Source organism: Hipposideros armiger, unplaced genomic scaffold, assembly GCF_001890085.2.
Source record: "Hipposideros armiger isolate ML-2016 unplaced genomic scaffold, ASM189008v1 scaffold_869, whole genome shotgun sequence".
NCBI lineage: Eukaryota > Metazoa > Chordata > Mammalia > Chiroptera > Hipposideridae > Hipposideros > Hipposideros armiger.
In genome coordinates, this window is record NW_017732219.1 from 77509 (window position 1) to 100698 (window position 23190).

The following is a 23190-nucleotide window of genomic DNA, read 5'->3' on the forward strand; positions in this document are numbered from 1 at the left end:
TCATGAGAAAAAATGAGGCAAATTCCACTTGAGGGACATTCTGATCATTACTCTTCAAAACTCTCAAGGTCCTCAAAAACAATCTGAGAAACTATCACTCTCCAGAGGTGGCTGAGAAGATATGAAGGCTAAATTCAATGTGATATTCAGAACAGAAAAAGGGTATTAGTAGAGAAACTAATGAAATCAGAAGAATGTATCAATGTTGCTTCATTTGACTTTGTGCATCACAATTATCAAAAATTATGACAAATAAGCCATTGAAATAAAAAATGTTAACAATGAGACAAATTAGATGTCTGGTATTTAAGAACACTGAATTATCTTGAGCTTTTAAGTAAATTGAAAATATTCTAAAATAAATATATATTAGAAAAGAATTGACATTACATCTTTGTGTATGTTTATCTTTTCAGTTCTGTTCAGCTCTATTTGGGAATATATTCCATTCGGAACACAATAACACCTTGGAGTTTTAAAGAATGCCAGCCTTCTTAAAGGTAGGTGACATTTAAATATCATCAAGACATATGCTCTTAGCCTCTTATAAATACTTCAAAATTCAAATTCTTTTAAAAATTCCATTGCTTTTTACAATATGTATTTCATTAGCAATCAGAATATTGATATATTTATATGCTTACAGGTAAGTAGTTCACAACATGGCAAACCATGAAACTCAAGTAACCATTTCTTTAGCAAGAATTCTATATTTTTAAGCATCTTCATTGTGTTTTTCTCACTCTTTCAATTTACATGCAGATTTGAGAAAACCTAGTGGGTATGTGCCTCCTAAAGATTGAAACTGATTTTCTCCTTTTGTATTATATTTTATGACACTTTGCCTACTTCCTCATAATTACTGGGTATTATTTTTGTTAAATTGGTTGCATATGCCTCATTTCAAAAGCAAACCTCATGAAATTCTGACACAGGAAATGAAGAGACGGTGTCACACCTTTTCTCATCTCTATTAATATTAATATTGTGGAGTCTAGTTCAGTTGTTTCTTGGGCAGGCAATTCTAGGCTGCTTTTCCTTTGTTGATTGCAGAAATCTAAATCCTCCAATTTAAACACTTACAGTTGACTTTCTGGAAACAATAATTAAAACACTGCCTTGACATTCGCTGCTTGGTAATTGTAGCATCTATTCTTAGGCTGTAGTTGAAATAAGCTTTATATTATTAGTTCGCAATTAGTAATCGATTAACATTAACACTTTATGTAATAGTTCAGAAAGAAAAGGTTAAAGAGATAAGGCAAATGTGATTAAACTAATGGGATTTTATGGGCCTAGCTGTGACATTTGTTCAGATTCTCTCTGCATACTCATATTTAATAAGTAGAAATATTAAATATTTTCTTTTTCTTTTTAACTTTATTTTATGAGATACATTTATTCAAAAATGTTATGCTTTAGTCTAGTTTTATAACAATGTCATTTATTTCAAGTGTTAGGCTTGAATAAAAACTATACATATTGTAGATACATTTTTTCAAGATTAAAAGTTTGAAGTGAAGTCAACCATTTTATATCTCAAATACTACTGATTTCTAATGCCTGCTGTATCCATCTATTTTATTCTTCAATTTGTTCTCATCAATATTCAGAATTTTCATATGAAACATATTCTATTTTTATGTTATAAAATCTTTGCACTTTTATAGAAAGTTTGACTCATTTTTAAACTTCTATCTTGAATAATTTTGGAGTGGGGGTTTAATTCCAGACGTTTTTATCAGATTGATAGGGTTAAAGAAGTTGCCCTTTAAATTTAATTTCAGATACTGGCAACTTGTCCTTCTTACAGAACCATGATTCCATCAACCTAGAGTATTTGTTAATTTGTTATATATATATATATATATATGTATATATATATATATATACACATATATATATATATATGTTTGATAATCACTTTACATAAGAATAATAAGAATAGTTTAAAGATAAAAACTTGAGAAATGATAAACATAAAGAAATTAGAATGTTCACTTGTTTTCAATCAGGAGAGAGTAGAAATTAAAGCAGAAGACATTTGAAGAAAATTGTTTTCCTTTTAATGTAAGGGTTTTCATAAATTTCACATATGAAAGCAGACCCAAAAGTAATCTCAGTGGAATGATATAATAAAATAGAGAATGATATCCAAGAATATTGAAGATATAGATGTCAACCAAACAAACTTAGTATTAAAATAGTTTCAATTAATTTAACTTTGAGTAGAGCAGTGCTCTGGATTGTTTTTACAATCCCACCACCTTCATTCATAATTTTTTTTTTGAAGTAAGTAAGGACAATCTATTTCTCCTCAAAAATTTTACAAAATTTACTGTTTATTCTATTGAGCTATCACTTATATCCATGATTGCCTAACAAGTAATTAGATGTATTTATTTTAAATCATACAAAAATGAAAGAGAAAAAGAAATCAATCATTCTTTCTTCATATGGTCAGGCAACACTCATTATTTTTAGGACACTTTTTGTTCCAATACGAAAGATGTTATGGTTGCAGAGAAGTTGAGATGGGATTTCTTTCTCATGTTATGTTTGAAAACAGAAAGAACGCTGGACTTCACAGAGAAATGCAAACAAATATGTAAAGAAGAGGGCATAGATTTATAAAAGGCATGAAGATACACAGTATTATTTTTTGTTTGGTGAGTGTTAAACCGGTTGGGGAGTTAGAGAATGCCATGTATATCAAACATGAAGGTAGTTGGTACATAAATCTAGAGGAATGGGTTCAAATGACGAAGTATCGTGAATGAAATTTAAAAGTGTGTTTGGGTTGTGTGGGCTTTACTTTTTATATGATGTGGAGCCATATTTGTCATTTATTTTGAAAATAGAGAAATGACTTGATCAGAGCTGTGTGTTTGTGTATGTGCATGCACGCACGTGTGTGTGTGTGTGTGTGTTTGTGTGTGTGTATGTATGTTTAAGAAGATGATTGCTGGCAATGTATTGGGGGAATATATATATATATTATATATATATATATATATAATATATATATATTCATATGTCTAATCTTTTGGAAGCTCCAATTTATTCTTATTTCTGTCTGTCCCCTATACTTTCTTACACAATATTTACATGTAATCAATATTTAAAAGACATTTGTTTAGGTAGGGGTATATTTAAAGAATTTAGGGCTTTAACTGTATGGAATTCTTCAGGAATCCTTTCATACTTCATTTCATTATGACAAGGAGCAAAGTGCTGTCGCAGAAAGAAAGTTCTGGAAATGAACGGAGAGACTGACACGGAGAGACAGAAATTTAGGATATATGGATTTTTGTTGTTGTTGTTGTTGTTGTTTTTTGGGGTTTTTTTTTAAAGCCTTTAGTGCATTGGCATGAATATCAGGTCCTGACACTCAGGGAACACTGCCTCTCAGCAGTGATGAGGTGAAACAGAAACTGATGGAGACACAAAAGGGAGTGATGGGTTCGCGCAGCCAGGAGTGGATTTGAGCTTTGCTGGCATTAGTGCTCATAGCATCCTGCTGAGTTGACAATAGGGTTCAAAAAATGAATTGTACAGCCCTTTGTTTAAAAAAGAAATGCACTTTGTAAGGCATTACTAGAAATTATTTTGAAAGTCTTATTAGTATAGCTTTCCCTCAATGGGTTATTGTTTGGGCTGTGATTAGCACATCTGAAAAAAATAAATGCTGGGATATTTCTAATACTTGGTAATTGTCAAAGGTTAGTCATTTGGGGCACGTCTGTTAGGATTTCACAATGGTATTGTTATGGGGAATTATAATTCATCTACACAGAATAATAAGCACAGAAAAGAAAGAAAAATACAGAGGGAGTTGACTCTTTCAACTTAAACTCTGTTAGGCTTCTTTTTTAGAAGAAAGAATTGTTTCAATTACTCATGATTGCTGTAAGCTTACAGAATTAGTAAAACAGATGGGCTACAACTGGCATCAGTAGAGGAAAAGCAAAACCTAAAAAAGATACTTGAATCTGTCATGAATTGTCCTTTATGTATTTTCTTTACTCGATATTATCTTTAAGGGCCATAGGCCACAAGATGCTCTTAAAATCTTGTACACTCAAAGACTCAAGGGTCCTTTCTATGTGTCTTTATTCCATAGTACATATGTTTAGTTAATTTTAAAGGTCACCATCCTTCTGTGAACCTAAAGATGGCTTTGCTGAAATAAAGAGGAACCATATAAATAAACGGGAGATGCTGTGTTCTAGCTTTAAAGGAACCCTGTTTATATATGTCATGCTGCTCTGATATTATGTGACAGGTCATAATCCAGGTCATTGCGCAATCACTCAGGTTAGCTCACAATTTCTTCAGTCCATAAGCCAGTAAAAATGCACATGATCTTTGTTCTAATAAAAAAATCATGTAGGAGAGATGAAGAGAATGCTCCGTTATGGTCTATGGGACAACAATCCGTAATTCACTTTGCAGATGTCTGTGTAATTTAAGCAGCAGGCAGTACAGCCACACAGTTGTAGCTGCTCTGGGGAAAGGATACCAAGAGACTCATAAATCATGGAAAGGATTAAAAGCAATGAGCATTCATCTTCTTAACCTCGTAAAGGCTGTATGGAAAAGCCAAGGCTCCGAATACAGAGAGCATGGGATCTCTGTGCCAGAATGAAAAGTGTCTGAGTTTTTAAGGCCTCTCTCAATTAGCATTGATTTGACATTTGCAAGTCCGTGGAATATAATTTTAAAGTTGATTAAAAACAGGCGCCTTCCACATCAAAATAAATTGAAGAAGTGTTAAGATATATTTCTAGGGTAGTGGAGGCAAATGATATGGAAATGCTAACCATTTTCTTAGATTGAAATATGTTTCTTCTTGGACAGTATATGGAAAGTAACCTTAAAATATCCAGAGCAAAAGAACTCCATGTTTAGCTAAACATGTTTAAATAGTGAAATGTCATGAGTAAATCCTAACTTTAAAATTGTCAAATGAAGGTGGTACAGACAGCTGGGTCCCTCATATAACATTTAGTAAATAAATGGCCTGTTACTAATTGTTTATATTTGAAAAATTATTCTAATCAAAGGTCTTTGGATGCCAATGAATAAATTGTGCACAGTGAGAGGTTTCTTTTTGTCTTGAATATAGAAACTTTAATCAAATTTTAAAGCTCTTGAAATATACTAATTTGTTAATGTTCTCATTATTCTTATAAATCAGGTTTATGAGAAAACTGAACTTGCAATTTGATAAAAACACCAGGATAGAACAGAGAATAATACAATCATTCACTCAAGGATAATTATGAGTATATTAAGGAGACACAACTAGATTCCAGTTTGTGATTCCCTAGTTGAATATCAAATATCCCTTGGCAGTGATTCTTTTAATGTCAATACTCAATTATCTATTTTAGTTAAGGGGAGCTTGAATGTGGCTAATCCAAAGTGGCTGATAAATTAAATCACATATATATTTATTTTATATTTATATTTGGCATTGAAATATATTTTGTGTTCATATTTGAACTTGATTTCATCTGACATTTTAGAGTAACATGGCCGATGATGTAATTTGGGCTACTTCTGCACTGGGTGTACCCTATTCAACATGCTATTCTTGGGACAAATAGCCTTTCTTTCCATTTGCCAGGAAATACTGTAGTACTCCAATTTGGCTCAAATATCTTTTTAGCTCCTGCTTTTCTTTTCTGTGAAATAGTGATTAATCACCACATGCTTGGATACAAGCTTTTCTAATGATTTGAGGGTAAACCAGCTTTGTTATATTGTGGATCATTGCATTTGGTTGTTCCTTTGTCTGGTTTCTAACAGATGTGTGCTCCTTCTACCAGGAACAATTCAAGGACAAGAGGGTACAGAATTTGGCGGGGAATTATTATATATTTCTGGGCTAAGGGTCAACTACGTTTCTTCGACTTCATAATAACAACCATTGACTAACCACAAAATCTTGGCTTCTACAATCTGCTAAAAAAACCAGTAAGCTATCATTTTAAAAGAGTAAATATTTGCCTCTATGCATATCTGAATTACTTTAAAAATAAAGATTAGATAGGGAGACTAGAGAAAAATTATATTGTATGTGAAATGTAGTTTATTAGCATTTTAAATGTTCTTTTATATTTCAAATGCCTCTATAAAGTGGGAGACATAAAGAAAAAAAGTATTTTGACTAATTTTTTCCTTAAAAATGTTCTCCCCAATATATGTGAATCATTCAATTCTTGATGAAGCATGTGTGAATTACAGATCCATGGATTAATTTACTCAAAAATAGTTATTGAATACAGTCTGTATATTACAGTGTGTCTAGAATTCTTCTCTGCAGAGTGAAAACATTGTGAAAAATATAATTAAAAATTACAAACCACATTGGTGCTTATATTCTAGTAAGTGGAATAAAAACAAACAAATTATAGATAACTCAGTTTATAGAGAATGATAAATGCTATTCAGAAAATAAACTGGGAAAAGTGACAGGAACTTACTGTGCTGTAGAGGAAATGGGAAAAGTATTTTGCCAATTAAAGAAAGAAAACATCTTTAAAGAAGGTCTTCCTGAGAAAATAATATTTGAAAAGACTTGAAGGAGTTGTGGAAACAAACCATGGAAGTATCTAAAGAAGAGCATTCCAAAGTAAACTAAAAATTCCAAGTCGCCAAGGTGGGAGCTATTCTATGGACACAATAAAAAACCAGCGGGAAGACCAGTATGGCGGAAGCTGAGATTTGGGGGTGGCTCGTAGGAAGTGAGGTCCTGTAGACAGTGGGCCTTGTGGGCAATGTAAGGGCTTTGCTTTTTCCTCTGAGTGAGACTAGAAAGCACTGGATAGACCTGAAAGGGGCAGTGAGTGTCCTGATACATTTTATCTTTTCAGAGGCGTTCTCTGGCTGATGTGTTTATGATGCACTATAGGTGCATAGGAGAGGGTGAGGGGACCCTTTTCAGGCAATTACAATATTAGTTGAGCAGGGATACTAGCTAGAAACAGTGATATGGCAGACCAAATGGCAAGACATAGGAAGATAGAGACAGGATGATGTAGTAGCATATTATGTGTGTGATATGAGAAAATACAAGCGGTCTGAGGTGACTCTGTGATGTCTGGCCTGAGCAACTGGAAGATGGTTTTGCCACTAACTGAAAATGTGAAGTCTGAGCTGCATTTAGATAGCTAAGGAAAAATGTTTACTGGACCATTGAAAATATTGATATGAAATGCAGGGGTGAGTTCACTCTAGTGTATGAATTCAGTGAATGACATTTGATCTATGTATATTTTTTTAAAACAAACACTTAATACTTCCAACATGTCAGGCACTGTTCTAAGTTTCTTGTATGTATTGGCACTTCTAATTTAATCCTCATAACAGCTTTAAGAGGCAGGCACTGTTAATATTATCTTCATTTTGCAGATGAGAGAAATGAAGCTAAGAGCATAATGTTTTCCAGGATTGCACAGTTGTTGAGTGGCAGAACTGGAATTCAAACCCAGGCAGTCTAGCCATAGAGACCATGCTATTAGATACCCCCCTATTTTTGTAATAAAATGGTTTAAACAACTTGATACAGGGTTAAGTCACTAACAGAGCAAATTTAGAGAACAGAGGTCCAAGAGATAGACTCTGGGGCACTGTAGTGAAAAGAAGTCAGGGAAAGGAAGACAAAAGAGACTGAATAAAAATGGCAGTGCAGGAAGAGGAACAAAAAGAATGATGTCCTCTTGAAATCAAGTGAAAAAAGTGTTGGAATGGGCTCAAGTGCTGTGATGAATCAAAAAAGATCAGTGGTGTACTGTTTCATATTCTGTGGTCAGAACGCCACCATCATTTCTTGATAATATCCCTTGTATCTTTATATGCAGTCCCTTTGGCAACTCTGAGTTGCATCAACTCTTACTACCATTATGAGTTTCTTCATGACTTTTTGTCTTGTTCCAACACCATTCTCAGGATTTCTACAACTTCTCCTGATCCTACAGCCTTGCTAGGTACAATGTCAATGGTGTGGTCATAAGTATCCTCCACAGGAATCGCTCTCTCACAGATCCTATACAGCCAATGGTGCAGCTAAATTATTGGGAGGCCCACAGATTATTTATGTGGAATAATAGTTTGTCTTTAAGCCGTTTGGGATTTTTATGCTATTTTAAAGCAAATAGAGATATACTTGTAGGCCATGGCTTAAAATTCATGAAAAACATTTGTTCTACACATTTCAAATGAACAAGGAAAGATTATAACAAAGTGACACTGGTTGAAACAAATCTGCATTATTTTTCAACACTTTTCCCAGAGCACGTAAACTCAGGGTCAAGAAAACACTTTTTATGTCATTAAAATTAGAATTATTGCATCATTCACCATATAATTAACAAAGCACTATCTTCTTCATTAGGCCTTTTAGGGATTCTTGGGTAGTTTAGGTTCTAGTAGTTAGATGTCGCAACAAATTAGATGTCTTAGATGTGGCAACAAATTTTAGAAGTTACAAGTATAGACTTTCTCCTGGATTTTCCAGATGGTTCAGCATAGCTGTTATCAATAGTATGTCTTTGGCAAGATGTAACCTTTCCATGCCTCATTTCTTTTAAAAGTATTATAGAATACTATAGATCTAAAACTAGTGTACATCTCATAGTGTTGTTATAAGGATTATGTGATAATATTTGTATAAACTACTTGTAAATACTTAGAACAGTGTCTGTCTGACCTGTAATACACCAATTGAAGTTGACTTTTAATAAATAGTTTATGTATGTCTTTGTTTTCCTATGGGAATTGAAAGGAATGAAATGCTTTCCTTCTTCTGTATTCTTTAATGCTAGCAATCCATGGGTCCATTTTTATTTCAAGCCCACTAACTCCCATTGCAGATATTTAAGAGATTCATACTCAGTTTATATTTTTTAATATTTATATTTATGAATATATTTTTATATTCACAACTTTGATTGTATGCTTACTTTGTGTTTTTTTCTAAACTTTTTCTTCTCTTATTTCTTATGTTGTTCTGCTAATTACTTATGATCAATCGTTTAATGAAATGTATTAAGATGAACATCTATTTCTTATATACATATACATGTATATGTGTGTGTATCTCCCAACTTGTCAGACTCTTTTCACATGCACTCCATAGCAACTAAATTCTGCTATATATATATATATATATATATATATATATATATGTGTGTGTGTGTGTGTGTATATATATATATATATATATACACACACATATACATATACACATATGTATATATATATATATTTTTTTTTCTAGCTTTTAATATTTTTTTTCCACACAGAGAGACTATGAACATAGTCCATGTTCAAAAATTCTCAATGCACATTTTAAAGGAATATTTCCATGAAGAGCAGTAGGCTCCTTTAAAGTTTTTGTTGCAAATGATGAGACAGATGGAGAAATTCATTTTTTAAAGTATGGCATTTATTCCATCTTTCCATGTTATTTGCAATCCATTCTTCCCTTTGCCCCTAAGGAATTTCTGTGATCTGAGCACATGTTTGAAACTCGATAGAAAGCATATGTCCTGTGTATCCCCTGAGACTGACAGAAGGGGTAAAATATAGGATAACTGCTTCTTCAGTTGTGCAAACAGGAGCTTCCTTTTTGCAACTGGTATTCCTTCCAGAGTGCACGGTGCTCTGTTAAAGCCTTGTGATAGTTTAATTATAATCACATTTCTTTTCATAACAATATGGGTCTCCTTAAAGCTTAAGAATATTGGGACTTGACATAAATGTCTCTGGGGTATGATTATGCCCTCAATTGAATTTTCCAACCTTATCACAGAGTACCTCTTGTGTTTGCAGAACAGCAATAGGTGATGCTAGTGATAACTTTATCCTGACCTTATATGTCTTACAAGGCTGTTCATGACCTGTTCTTTCTTGTGCAGCTTTATTTATAGCCGCTCTCTACCCTGTACTCCAAGCTAAAGCATACACACTACACAACATGAAGTTCCTCAGCTACAGTTCTATGACGCGCTTGTGGGGTGGCCATGTGCTCAGACTCTGCCAGGATTCCTTTCCCACCCCGGGCACCTACACATATACCTTCTCACCCTGGACCAATCTCACTGCTTGCAACTTGGATGTCACTCTGTTCTTTATACCTTTCTCATTGCCCAGAAATCTGTCAGATTTCTTTTGCTTGGCCATCTCATTACATTGGTTAATTGGCTATTTATTCATCTGTATCTGATAATAAATTCCAGGTTTGAAGGTCCCCTGGCCTATATCTCCCACCCCGTCTCCTCTCTGCTCAGTGGCCCATTCTCAGTCCAGTGTATTCCTGTCACTCTGGCCTTCTTTCAATTATTCAATCTTTCCTCCCATCTCAGGGCATTCATATACTTTTCTATTTTTAAAGGAATGGCTTTATCTTCTTCCATCCTTCATTACCTTGCAAAATTTTACCCAACATACAGATTACCTCACTGTACACTTATTCAGGGAAATAGTAAATTAAAAAAAATGATTATCTGATTCAGATAAGGTGAGCCTAAATGACAAGCAACAATTATAGTGTATTAGATGTTCAGTCTGTAATTTGGCTCAGTCTGTGACTTTGGGACCCAGAAAAATTCAGTTTGATTCAAAAGTATATTAAATGCGCCATAGTATTTTAAGTGGGATTCAAAAAAATCAATCATATAAAATTAGCCATTTCATCACTGCAAGGTGATAAAGAATGGAAGTTAGGAGAAATTGCCAGTCACATTATACCCAAAACTATGTTTCAAGGGAAGCGTTATGATGTTGACTGACTCAGCAGACCAGTACAAATCCAGGGTTCGGAAGGAGGCAACAGGGATCGCTATGTTAAGCAGAAAGCTGATTTTAATACAGAAGTCCATGTTTAAAGCCATGTTAGTTAGGGCGGGGGGAGCAGGTACTCCCTTGACCCCCTGGGATGAGCCTCAGGACGCCATTAAAGGGAGGCCAAAGAATCTTCTCCCTGAGGCCAGTAAGGATGCTGGGGAAAAGGGGGACTGCTGGCTCTAGAACAATACTGTCTTTGTCAGAATCCATGGGTCACGAATCCACCAGCACAGTTAGCTGCAGGAACCCATGACCGTCACTCTAACCCAGGCACCGGAAGCCGCGGCTGGGAGAGCTGGTTAGACCATGACCTCCTGCCAGATGGGCGCCAGTAAACTGGGTGATTCGCTCTCTTCCTGCTTAACTTCATTGCTAGCTAAATCCTTCTATCTTAGATTACATCACATCGGCAGAAAATAAATCACATAAAGTCCTAGAGTCAAAAGAACCTGGAAAGTGAAGTTTTACTTTATAGGATCTGCCCAGCAGCGCTAGAAGGAAGTTGGGCAACAGCTGCTCAGTAAACCCATAAGGTTTACGTGCCACTCTTTCGCCTTCCAAAATCCTTTCCATATATTAATTAGAATAATTTTTAACTACAGTTTTAGTACAGCAAAAATGAGTGAATAATGTCATTGTTTGTTATTGCCACTGCATGCATATAAAATATCAGTTATGAAAATAGGAACGATTGGTTATTGAAAACAGATCATTAGATAGGGATAAAATGTTTGTTATAAGATCTGAATTTATACTCCGAACATATGTAAACTATTGCCCATAAAGAAGGGATATCCATACAAGTTTAAATAGATCAAAATGTTGCATTTTGATTGCCTTCTTTTCACCTTGTTGAGGAAGGAGGGATCCCTGCTCTAGGGCTACAGCGATGGTGGAACACACAACACCTGACACATACCAGCAATGTATGAGTCACATCTACTCACAGCCTGGCGGAGGAGACACCGGGCGATACAGGGCCTTGTGGGGTTGTACTTGGGGAGAGTGAAGAGGCCAGGACTGGGTGAGGCAGGATTTCTAATAATGAAGGGAGGAGATGGTCCCTGGTCTCCACAGGAGGATGCCATTGTCCTGTATGAAGGATCCTGCCAGCTGTCAGGAAACTGACAATTGCTCTTTAGGGATGGTCCCTATAATTAGGAGGGTTGGTTGCCTAGGGAAGCTTATTATGGGGAATGCAATGGGGAGGGGAACTTACCCCTGGGACTTCAAGGTGCTCCCGGTTTTCCCCAGATGCCAAGGCACACATAGTATCCAACCTTAATTTTAAGCTTTTTTCCATGTTTGACAATGTGTTTGCACATTACATAATATGAACACAATAGAATGGTATTGTTTAATAGGAAGTACATATATCATCATCAAGAAAGTCAGTTTCAATTTTTTCTTACAGGAAGTCTTTGTCTTGCTATAAGTTTTAAATTTAGATTAACTAACATTAAATTAAATTATGAATGCAGTTCTGCAGTCTCACTAGCTACATTTCACAGGCTGAGTAGCCACACGCATGTGTTAGAGGCTACTGCGTAGACTACCAATGTAGGTGAAGAAGTGAACACTCAAAAAGTGAAGTTCTTAGAAGCGATGACAACTTGTTTGGGAACTTGCTGAAACTATCAAATATTTATATTTCTTGTTTTGAATCATATGGTTAGCTGAGCTCAACATGCAGAAGTTGATAATCTCTTACAAGAGACGATATTGGAAGAAACACATAAATCTCTGGAAGTCCACATTAAAATTATACAAAAATTATTTAGATGAACTGAGGAATTGAATATTCTGTATCTAATTTAAATTGTCTTTCTAGTTGCAGTAATGACATCTTTGAATAATGTGTGCTCCATGAACCTTAAACCTATTCTTAATGCCAAGTATAACATCTTGCATATATTCCTGTATGCACAAATGAAATTTACTATGTGCATTCATCCAATGATTCATTCATGTATTTAACAATATTCCCTGATATATTCCAATTTGGTTGCTTTGGGATATACTTGAAAAAAAAAACAACACAAAAAACTGACATGATTCTGCTCTCCTGGATTCTACATCGTAATCGAGAGTGGCAGAAAATCAGCACATTAATTATTAATGTATAAAAAGTGATTAGAAATCAGTAAAACAAAATCAAGTCAAATAAGCAACTTGATGTAATAAGTGAAAGGACTAGGCATTCACTTCTGATTGGGGGGGGGTTGGAGAAACTCTCTCAGGTGAAGTCATTTAAGCCAAAATGTGAAGGACCAGGTGGAATTTGTGATGTGACCACATGCAAGGAGTTTACCAGGCAGAAGCAAGCGCTGTTGGAGAGGAACCAGGGGGAACAACCTTGGCATATTCAACGGACAAAAGAGAGCACCAGAGTGGCTGGAGTGGGTGAACAGGTTAGTGAGTGAGAGGGTGGACTCCAAGAAATTGACAGGAGCCAAATATCGCAGGTCTTGTTAGCCATGGTGAAGAGTGTGGATCTTCTTTGTGTGTGGTCAGTTGTCGTAAGAGTGTATCGAGCAAGGCAATGGCAGGATGACAACAACACAATTATTGCTACGTTCAGAGGAGAGCAGAGAGGGAAGTTTGTTTACAGTACAGGGACATGGGAATGATGACATCCTGGCAGGGACTAGGCGTTTAGATGGACCTGGAAGCATGATGATATTTTGACAAATACATTTAAGACAGGACTGCACTATGGTAGATGAATGAAAAAGTGAAGGAAGTTTTAGGAAATGGGAAATTATTTGGAATAGGTGAACTGCATGCTTAGAGTGTGGCATCTGTCCAGGAAGAATGCTGGAAGATAAACCGGCTCCCCTGTTTTACTAAATGTTTCTGCATGGAGTACTTCTCCTGCTCCTTGTCTTTTAAACACACCACACACTGAGTTCTGGAGATGAGAGGAAAATAGCCTCTATGGCACTGTCATTTTCTTTCTTTCTTCCTTTCTTTCTTCCTTTCTTTCTTCCTTCCTTTCTTTCTTTCTTTCTTTCTTTCTTTCTTTCTTTCTTTCTTTCTTTCTTTCTTTCTTTCTTTCTTTCTTTCTTTAATTTACTGGGGTAACATTGATTAGTAAAATTATAGATTTCAAGTGTACAATCCTTTGACACGTCATCTATACATTGCATTGTGTTTACTACCCAGAGTCAGTTCTCCTTCCATCATCATATGTTTGACTCTGTTTCCTTCTGCTTCTGTAGGACCATCTCTTGGTCACAGCTTCCAATAATCAAAAATGTCATCTTGTTATGGGTTGAATTTTGTATTCACTACCCCCAAATTCATGTGCTGAAGTCTTAACTTTCATTACCTCAGAGGGTGACTGGTGATAAGCTCCTTATAGAGGTGATTAAGTTAATGAGGTGATTGTAGTGACCCTTAATCGAATATGTCGTGTGTCCTTATAAGAAGAACTTTGGACATGGGCAGGAACCAAGGGAAGATGATGTGATGACACAGGGAGAAGACAGCCATCTATAAGCTGAGAGGCCTAGAACAGATTCGTCTCTCATGGCCCTCAAAAAAGAACCAACCATGCTAGCACTTTATCTGGGGCTTCTGGCTTCCAGAACTGTGAGACAATGTTTTGTTTTTCTTTTGCTGTTTAAGCCAGTTAGCCTGTGATACTTTCTTTTAGCAGCTCTACCAAACTCATATACTATCCCCATCAATTTTTATAAGTCATGACAGTGGCTTCTCTATGTATATGGACTCCAGGTAGTTTTGTATGCAAGGGTAGGAAAGCAGGAGTGAAGAGAGGTGTGCTTTCTTGCCCCCCACGCCCACCCCAATGCCAATTCTTGACTAGTTTACCGCTTTTGTACAACACCTGTAAAGTAATGTGATCAAAGGCATTAGTATTCCATTTTTCCTACTAAAAATAATTTACTAATAGAGGAAATGATGTTTTTATGATAGCTAGGAGATGTGTGAGGTTTTTAAAAATATTTATATTTTATAGAAAAAATGCTGGCAAACTATGCTGATTCACATTTTTTTAATGATTGCTGATGAACGAAACTCTGAGGCCGAGAAATCTGCAGAGGACTGTATTTTTCTCCTTTCCCTGTATGGATTTTCTGTCCTTGTGGAATCTTCTTTTATAAATAGGAAATATTCATTAGCACTTCTTATTTCTTGGTTCTCCTGTCTTCTGATCTTTATCCTAGTGTGAGATGTTGTGTTCGGCAGGAATTTCTTGATTTGATTAACCTATTGCTATTCAGTTCAATAAGGAGAAATCAGTACTCTGTGAAATCTAGACAAAATGGATTGCTTTGAATCTGGGGCAGTACAATTGGGACCGTTAGGAGAGAATTTTAAAGTGATGTTGTAAGAGAATAAATACTAATTTTGTATAATATTCATCTTCCCTTCATTGCAGCCAAGTTTGGCTTGAAATTAGTAGTGTAAGATTTTCCTGTGAGAGATGAGCATCACATTATAATACCATAAGCATGTTCATTCTCTATGGTTTAAAGTATTCCAGATATAATTTCAAAAAGAGAAAGTAAAAGCAATATGTTTATCATTATGTTTCCAGCCACTAAGATTGTACTAATTATATTTAGTGATAATATCATTTAAAATCATACCTTTTGTGTTTCAATAGGCAGTTTCAGAGACTATCAAAGAATAATATGAAATTAGGATTTGACATGCATTTAGGTGAAAGTGCCTCACTGCTCACGAGGCATCATGAAGTACTCTAAAAATGTTAAGTCATTACATTTACAACTGTAAAATTGAAGCTTACACAGATAATATTTTTAATAAAATAACGTCCAATTGAAATTTAAAGTTGGAATTATTTTTGTGGCCATAGATCTCTGATATCCAAATCATAACTAAAATTATGCCAGTAGTAGAAAAGTTATTTTAATTCTAATGTCATTATATGGCAAAAATAAAAATAAAAAGTTATCAAATGAATGATCTTTCTTTTTCTGATTTATTAGAAAAGACTACTGTTTTAATGGGATCCGTTTACCTGGGATCTGCCTTAATCATGTGTGGCAAGACATGCAGACACGGAAATGACTGTCATGAAGGAGGAAGACTTTAATCACAGTTCTGTAGAAACAGGAGTCATGACCTGCCACACAGGGAAGCACCAGGGTTTGTCAGGAGATACAGTGAGTGAGGGGGAAATGTGGGGGAAGAGAACCCTTGGGGGAAACCCTTAAAGTTTCCACAGGAAGCAATGGGTGAGTCAGGGTAGGCAGGTTTATGATTGGCTACTTTGAATAATTTCAGTGGGCGTTGAAGTTACCTGGCCCCAGGTGGAAATGCTTCAGAATGTGAGAGCCCAGTGAAGATGGTGGTTGTTGATACAGGCTCTGATTGGTTGGCTTATATAGGAAACATGCACTCTCTGCCAGTTTGCTATTTTTAGGAATTAGCTAACTCTGTGAGGGTCAACAAGGGCCCAAGGTAACAAAGTATCAGAATATAGAAAAAGTCACAGTTCATAGAGCTGCATTCACTTGATTTCCTTTGCAAAAATTGTGATTTTTTAAATCCATGTATTTTATGTAGTCAGTACACTGGAAAAGTAAAAGAATTGAAATAATGATAAGGTAAATTGGCTCCAATGAAATAAATACTTATTTTATTGTGTGCTATATGAGCCACAAGAGCCCTTCCATCTGTGATTTAAATGATTAAGTCACTTTTGCTGGATAATTTAAAGGTAATGAAGGATAAGTGGACAAAGAATACTGTCATTTTGTTTGAAGACTTACTTAGCTGTCATCTTCATACTCTTCTGTATCAGGTATGTCAAATCATGTTAAACCCGAACATTATATTGGTGCATTTCTTTGTTACAAAGTACTCTCCTCTGAGTTACATTATTCCCAATTCTAGAATATATTACATATTATTTTTGCTTTTGCCATTAATACTTTACTGTGATGGATGTTGTATCAAAATAAGTTATTGAAACCAATTGACATTTATATTACCAGACATGTCTGTTATATGAAATAAACAGATATATGGGTTTATGTATCCAGTCACGCATATAATTTTGTTAAAAACTAAACTTTATTATGCAGGAGTTCATGCCCGTATTAAACTTTGTTCTCAGCTGCTCAATAGCGTCCTGTTAGTGTGAGGTGTTTGCTTCTTTGCGTTACTGAGGGAAGCACTTTTTACCTTCTACAATGTCATACTTGATTTGTAATCATTAACCAAAGAAGAATAGATCTTTACTTATAGATTGTTTCATATATATATATATATATATATATATATATATATATATATATATGACATTTCTGCAACTCCTAGAGTCAGTGTTTGGCTCAGCTTTATTTTATTTTTATTTTTTTACTTTAATTTAATGTATTTCCTTGTATCTGTTGTTTCCTGTGTCCTCAAGTTTCATTTTATTTCATCTGGCAGCAGAATTACAGTGATTTCCTTGATAAGATGTTAGAAGTTATATGTTATTTTATCATAAGTACATTTTGTAATATATAATTTTACCTTTAAAAATACAGATACTATTTTTTAGGAAAATAAAAAGAATGCTAGAGGATAAAACATAGACAATAGGTATCACTCGTAGCCCAGCATCCAAAGATAATGTGAAATATTTGTTTAATTAAATTTATTGGGTAACAATGTTTAATAACATTATATAAGTTTCAGCTGTGTAATTTTATAGTCCAGGATCTGTATATTCCATTCTGTGCTCACCATCAAAAGTCTATTCTCATTCCATCACCATATATTTGACTCTATTTTTTTTAAATTAGTTTCAAGTGTACAAAACAATGTAGTAGTTATACATTTCACTCCTCACAAAGTGATAGGCCCCCTCCCAATCTTTTGCCCCATGACATCGTATATGTCTATTACAATTCCATTTACTCTATTCCTTATACTGTACTCCATATATATATATATATTAGAGTATAGTTGACATACACTATCACTCAGCTTCAGCCTCAGGGGGGCAGCGCCGTTGTCAGGCATCTACACCGTATTCGACTCCCTTTGCCTTCTGCATCTTCTCCCGCCCACTTCCCCTCTGGTAACCACCATAGTGTCCTGTGTGTCTATGAGTTTGTTTGTTCATTTGTTGCTTTCAGTTTTATATCACATGTATAAGTGAAATTACATTTTGATCTGTAATTTTCTTGAGTTTTCTATGTATTTCTTCTTATTTTTACATTTAGCAAAATTACATTCTCTCCTTTAGGTAAATCATTACTGGTATTAATAATTCCTTATGTTGAAGAAAGTTTGCTTCTGAATTAAAGTTCTCAGCCTTATATGACCCCTGACACCCTTTGTTATCATTCACTTATTCTCACTTTCTATACCCAAGTTTGACTTGATCCTGAGCAGGCCACGTTCAAGTCTGCCTAAGAGTTCCACATTGCTGTTTCCTCTGCAGGTAAATTTTCCAGGGGATGACAAAACTTGTGCCCTCATCGTAGCTAGATGTCATCTGTCTCCTATTACAGAGGCCTTGCTCACCATGAAGTTTTGGAGTTGTAGCCCAGCAGCCATCATTCTCTTACATTGCTTTGCTTATTTGCTTCATATCATTAGCCTGGCACCATTAGAAAGGAATCTTTTTGAGAGTAGAAGCCATGTCTCCTGCTGTATCCCCAGTACCTCAAACAGCTCTGGGCACAGAATGAATGTTTAATAAATAATCATTGAGAAATAACAGAATATGCTTCTATACACTCGTGTATTTTCTTTTCCTTGTTTGTATAAGCTTTGTTTCTCTGACTGGATTATAAGAACCTTGAGGCAGCAATAGTGTCATACATTCTTTGTGTACCTCCTCCTGTCCTTGGAAGAATGGCTTGAGGCAAAATTTCAATATGGCATATTTTTTATCAATAGTTAATTTTTTTTTCAAAAAAACTTTAGGAGGCTTATATTTCCTGCTTTAACTACAATAATTAATTTCAATAAAAACCTTCAAAGGAGCAAAGAGAAGATAAAGTATGGCAGTGAGAAATATGTATGACTCTTCCTATAAGCCTCTGAAAGTCACTAGATAATGTTTTAAGAAAGTTGAATCAAGTCCCAGCTAAGGAAATGAAGCATTAAACTGTCACAGGGTGTCCATCACTGAAAGGATACTCTGGCCATATGGATGGATTGTCTGTATTAGTTGGACATTTTGTGATGGGCATGTATCAATCTGTCATCTTCCAAGATGAATGGTGTTTGTTGTGAAAATCTCAGAAGCAACCATATGTATTACCTTGGCTGATATTTGATGATTAATATAAGCTGTATTAGCTTAGTATATGATAGGAAGTAAAAGAAAGAATATTCAGAAGAATGCATTTTAATAGCTTGATAAGGAACAAATTGTAAGATTCTCTTATGCTGAAAAAATTAAACCTAATATTTGGTTTGCTTTTAAGAGTGTTTTCCTCTGGTTTTAGGTAGTTTGGTTCCACATAAAGACATGTAGAGAGGCATACTGCTTTTTGGGTTAAATTGGAGATTTCTTGGTCCATAATTATAGGCAAGGTGGAGCTAAGAGACGAAATTACCAGCTAAGATGCCAAGTGTGCTGTGAGGTACTTTATGGACCTGATTTTGTAACAGAGAGTACTCTCTTCATGAAATGTTAGGGAGCCCTCTGGAGTATGTATCAGGGAACCTGTTCTTTCAGAAGTTGGTTCTCTCATCTGTAATATGAAAGCCTACTACACAATCTATAAAGTCAGTGTTCTGAGTTAGTGTTATACTATTTTACATTTCATGGATTCTTTCCTCAAGTGCTCACTGTTCCAGGGCATCTCCAGGTTTTATAGGGAATCGTTGCTTATAAAACTTGCATAGGCTTCATTACATTTTTGCTTATTTTATCATTTCAATTATGGCAATTAGTGAGCTTAAATAGTCTGAAAACAATGACCCAAAAAGTGAACATAAAAAATACCAGATGGCGTTGCCTACAAAGTCCATATATAAGTGAACCGTACAGTTCAGCCCCGTGTTTTTGAAGGGTCAACTGTAAAGCCATTGCTCTGCTAAAATTTGGTGGAGATGGTGGGAGATCGCAAATCAGTCATTAAAATAACAGGGAAAAATAAATCATAGGCTGGTCATGAAGATTATGTTTAAGAACGGTTTTATTATCTTCAGAAGTTTTAGCTGAAACAGGAAAACATCCACTGTGAACACCTCCCTCAGGAATACCACCAGGGCACACTTGCTTCTGGGTTCCCGATGTTTGAAATATGAGCCTGTCGTTTAATTGTTCCCTTGTCTTTTTCATGTATACAGTTAATGGCCTTTAAATCACTCAGTGGATAATAAGAAACTAAAACATAAACACGCTAGAACACTGTGAAATATTAATAAATTAATTGGATTTATAGCATCATTCTCTAAGATAAAGAGCAGGCAGAAAGCCTTTTTCTCCATTGTCATGCTTCAGTTACACTAGAAAAGACCTTTCACAATTATCTAAATGGCAGTGTCTGTTCAGTAGCATTTTTAGGAAAAGGAAAATAAAAATAACACCAGATAAAAATTACGATATACAAGATTTAATTATATCAGTGAGTGGATGTACTTTGTGATTTGAAATCTATGATTGGCAATAAATGGTGCTTTCTTTTCACCATCAGTACATTCCTTCTAGTGTTTAGACATTTAAGGCAGGACACGTCTTCTAGGCTTGGAGAATAGAAGTGAATGCACCATCATGTTTGCTTTTAATATTATATATTTGAATACTTCGACAGAGGTAGCTAAATTTGTGTTTCTCTATTTGTACATGCTCTACATTTTCAAATATTGTTAATGTATTTTGCTGCTAATGAGTGTTTACTAGGTAATTTTAGAGTATTTGCTTAACAAAATTGATTAAAAATGATTTCTCAACTTTATTTAATGGACAAATACCAGTGAAAATGACATTTTTACTTTGTGATTTTCAAATAAAATTTGACTTTAAATTGGGGTTTTCCTCATCAGGAACATATTAAAAAAAATTGTGGACTTCTCCTGAGCATAATAAGACTAAAATCCACAGCTTGGATTAAAAGTGTCTTTTCATGTTTAATGGCTATGATAGAAAATTCTAGGAGCCAAAACCGATAGTTTAAAGGTTAACTCACTTTTGCCATTCGCAGTGAACTAAGTTTTCTCACCAGAGTGGGTTTGTGAATATGAGTTAAAATGTGAAACTTTTGTCTCTGAAGCACCATTTATTGTAATCTGTGCAAGTGAAAGAATTGAAGCCCTGAGCCCTTGCTGCTCATGAGGTTTTATGAGGGTTTTTGTTGTTAGTTCTAGTTTTGTCGTGGTGGTTATTTTGCTTTTCATTGGACCGTCCTGAAGGTGATTTAATAGTGTGATAAATGTCATAGGAGCAGTGTGTATATGTCTGTCAAAGAGTTAAGATTGGGGGGTGAAGTCTAATGCTTTTCTAGGTGTGGAGGAAGAAGGTGTCTGGCTAAGCTTTGGGACAGGTTTGTGATAAACCACCACAATCGCCTCAATAGGGTAACTTTTCTTCCACGTGGCTATCACCTTCTCCAGTTATAAAAATAGGTGAATAATTGTTTGATTGGGGTTCTTTAGTTTGGAAAACACTTGAAGTCAGGGAGTAAATCATGTATAATACACTATGAAATTCCAAATGTCTAGGACAGTGCACCTTATATGAGTAGTAGATAAGTGCTGTATACAGTCTTAATACAGAAATTTCAAGATATATCTATGCATTGAAATTTAAATATATTTAATTTGATAGAGTAATAAAATTTTGTGTGGTCTTTATGAAATTAACTATGTTGGTTACACCTAAGATGACAGAGTATGTTTATGGTCAATTTCATCTCATCATTTGCAATGATATTAGGTGTGGTTAGGAAACAAGTGCAGGAGAAGGGGTGGAGAAGGTGGGGCGAGATTGAGATAAATCTCACAAGTGCTAATGACAGTATTACTGACTTACTAAATTTTCGAGGGAGAAGAGCTCCCATTAATTACTTTACAGAATGTGTGAAGCCCATTAAGATTTTTAAGACATGAATTTCATGTTTAATTTGGATTAATCATTCCTTAAAATCAATTTAATTGCACTATGAAATACACCATTAAATAAGTAATAAACCATTTTACTTGACTTTCATATTAAACTCAAATTGACTTTAAGATACCAAAATCAGGTAATTTATATAATAAAAATATAATTTATAAAATTCTGATATACATGTATTATGAGTTCATTTATGGATTCAGAATCACATGAAAATTAATATGATAGTTAAAAAATAAGAAGAATTTCCAAACAGGGTAAGTAGATAGTGGATAGACCAGTAAATGCATAGAAAAATCAACCTCATTTTTCTCAAATGTCTATAGAGATATATAGGTACAAAGGTTATATGAAGAGAGGCATAATTTGAAAAGTAATTATCCAGGTGAGTGACTAATTTTTTTTCATAAAATATAAAGGTAAGGATTTAACATTTAGATAGAAAAGAGATTTTACATTAGTATTTTTTATTAGTATATTGATGTCTCAGAGAAAAACAATAGTCTCTAGGAAATCCTATAAGTGATTTATGAAATGCTGTTTTTGCTCCCCAGTGAAATCGTAGCTAGTGAAACTTTTTAAAGGTATTTCAAAGTATTTACATTTGGAATATCTTGTTTCTTCGCAAATATTTCATTTCCTATTTGTGTTCTTTTTGTTGTTGTTGAACTATAATGTATGTCTTTAAAGATTAAAATATAACTTCTTTTGTATTAAAGGTTTTTGGGGAAATATGAATGAAAAAGTTTAAAGGAAAGATCTCTAGTGATTTTTCCATTGTATAATATGTATGGTTTTCTTCATGTAGCAAAATAGATTTAACCTCATTTTTTTTTAAATTAAATTTATTGGGGTGACAGTGGTTAGTAAAATTATATAGGTTTCAAGTGTACGTTTCTATAATACATAATCTATGTATCACATTGTGTGCTCACCACCCAGAAGAGTCAGGTCGACCCAGCAATCCCTGTCCTGGGTTTCTACCCCCAAAATCTGAAAACATTTATCCTTAACCTCACATTTCAGCTTGACACATGGTGAATCAAATATCAAATTGAAACTGCATTTTTGTACTTTTTTTTTTTTTAAGATTTTTTATTGGGGAATTGGGGGGATGGGAACAGTGCTGGGGAATTGGGGGGAAGGCGAACAGACAAGTTGCTGTCCTTTTGTTCTTCAGTCTAGTTGTGAAGGACGTTGCTTCACTGGCCCAAGTTGGCACCATCATTGCGCTCTTCCCGGGTGAGGCAGATCAGTCACCGGCTTCTGGACGGCCG

General features: G+C 34.8%; 1 protein-coding gene across 1 annotated transcript in view; it reads left to right on the top strand.

Annotated features, from left to right (window-relative positions):
• Nucleotides 1-430: 430 nt before the first annotated feature.
• LOC109374878 (cadherin-12-like) overlaps nucleotides 431-23190 on the top strand; it is a gene marked incomplete at its 3' end in the record, with an annotated part of 570697 nt that continues 547937 nt past the window's right edge. The window contains exon 1 of the mRNA XM_019629831.1: nucleotides 431-500. The remainder of the gene's footprint in view (nucleotides 501-23190) is intronic.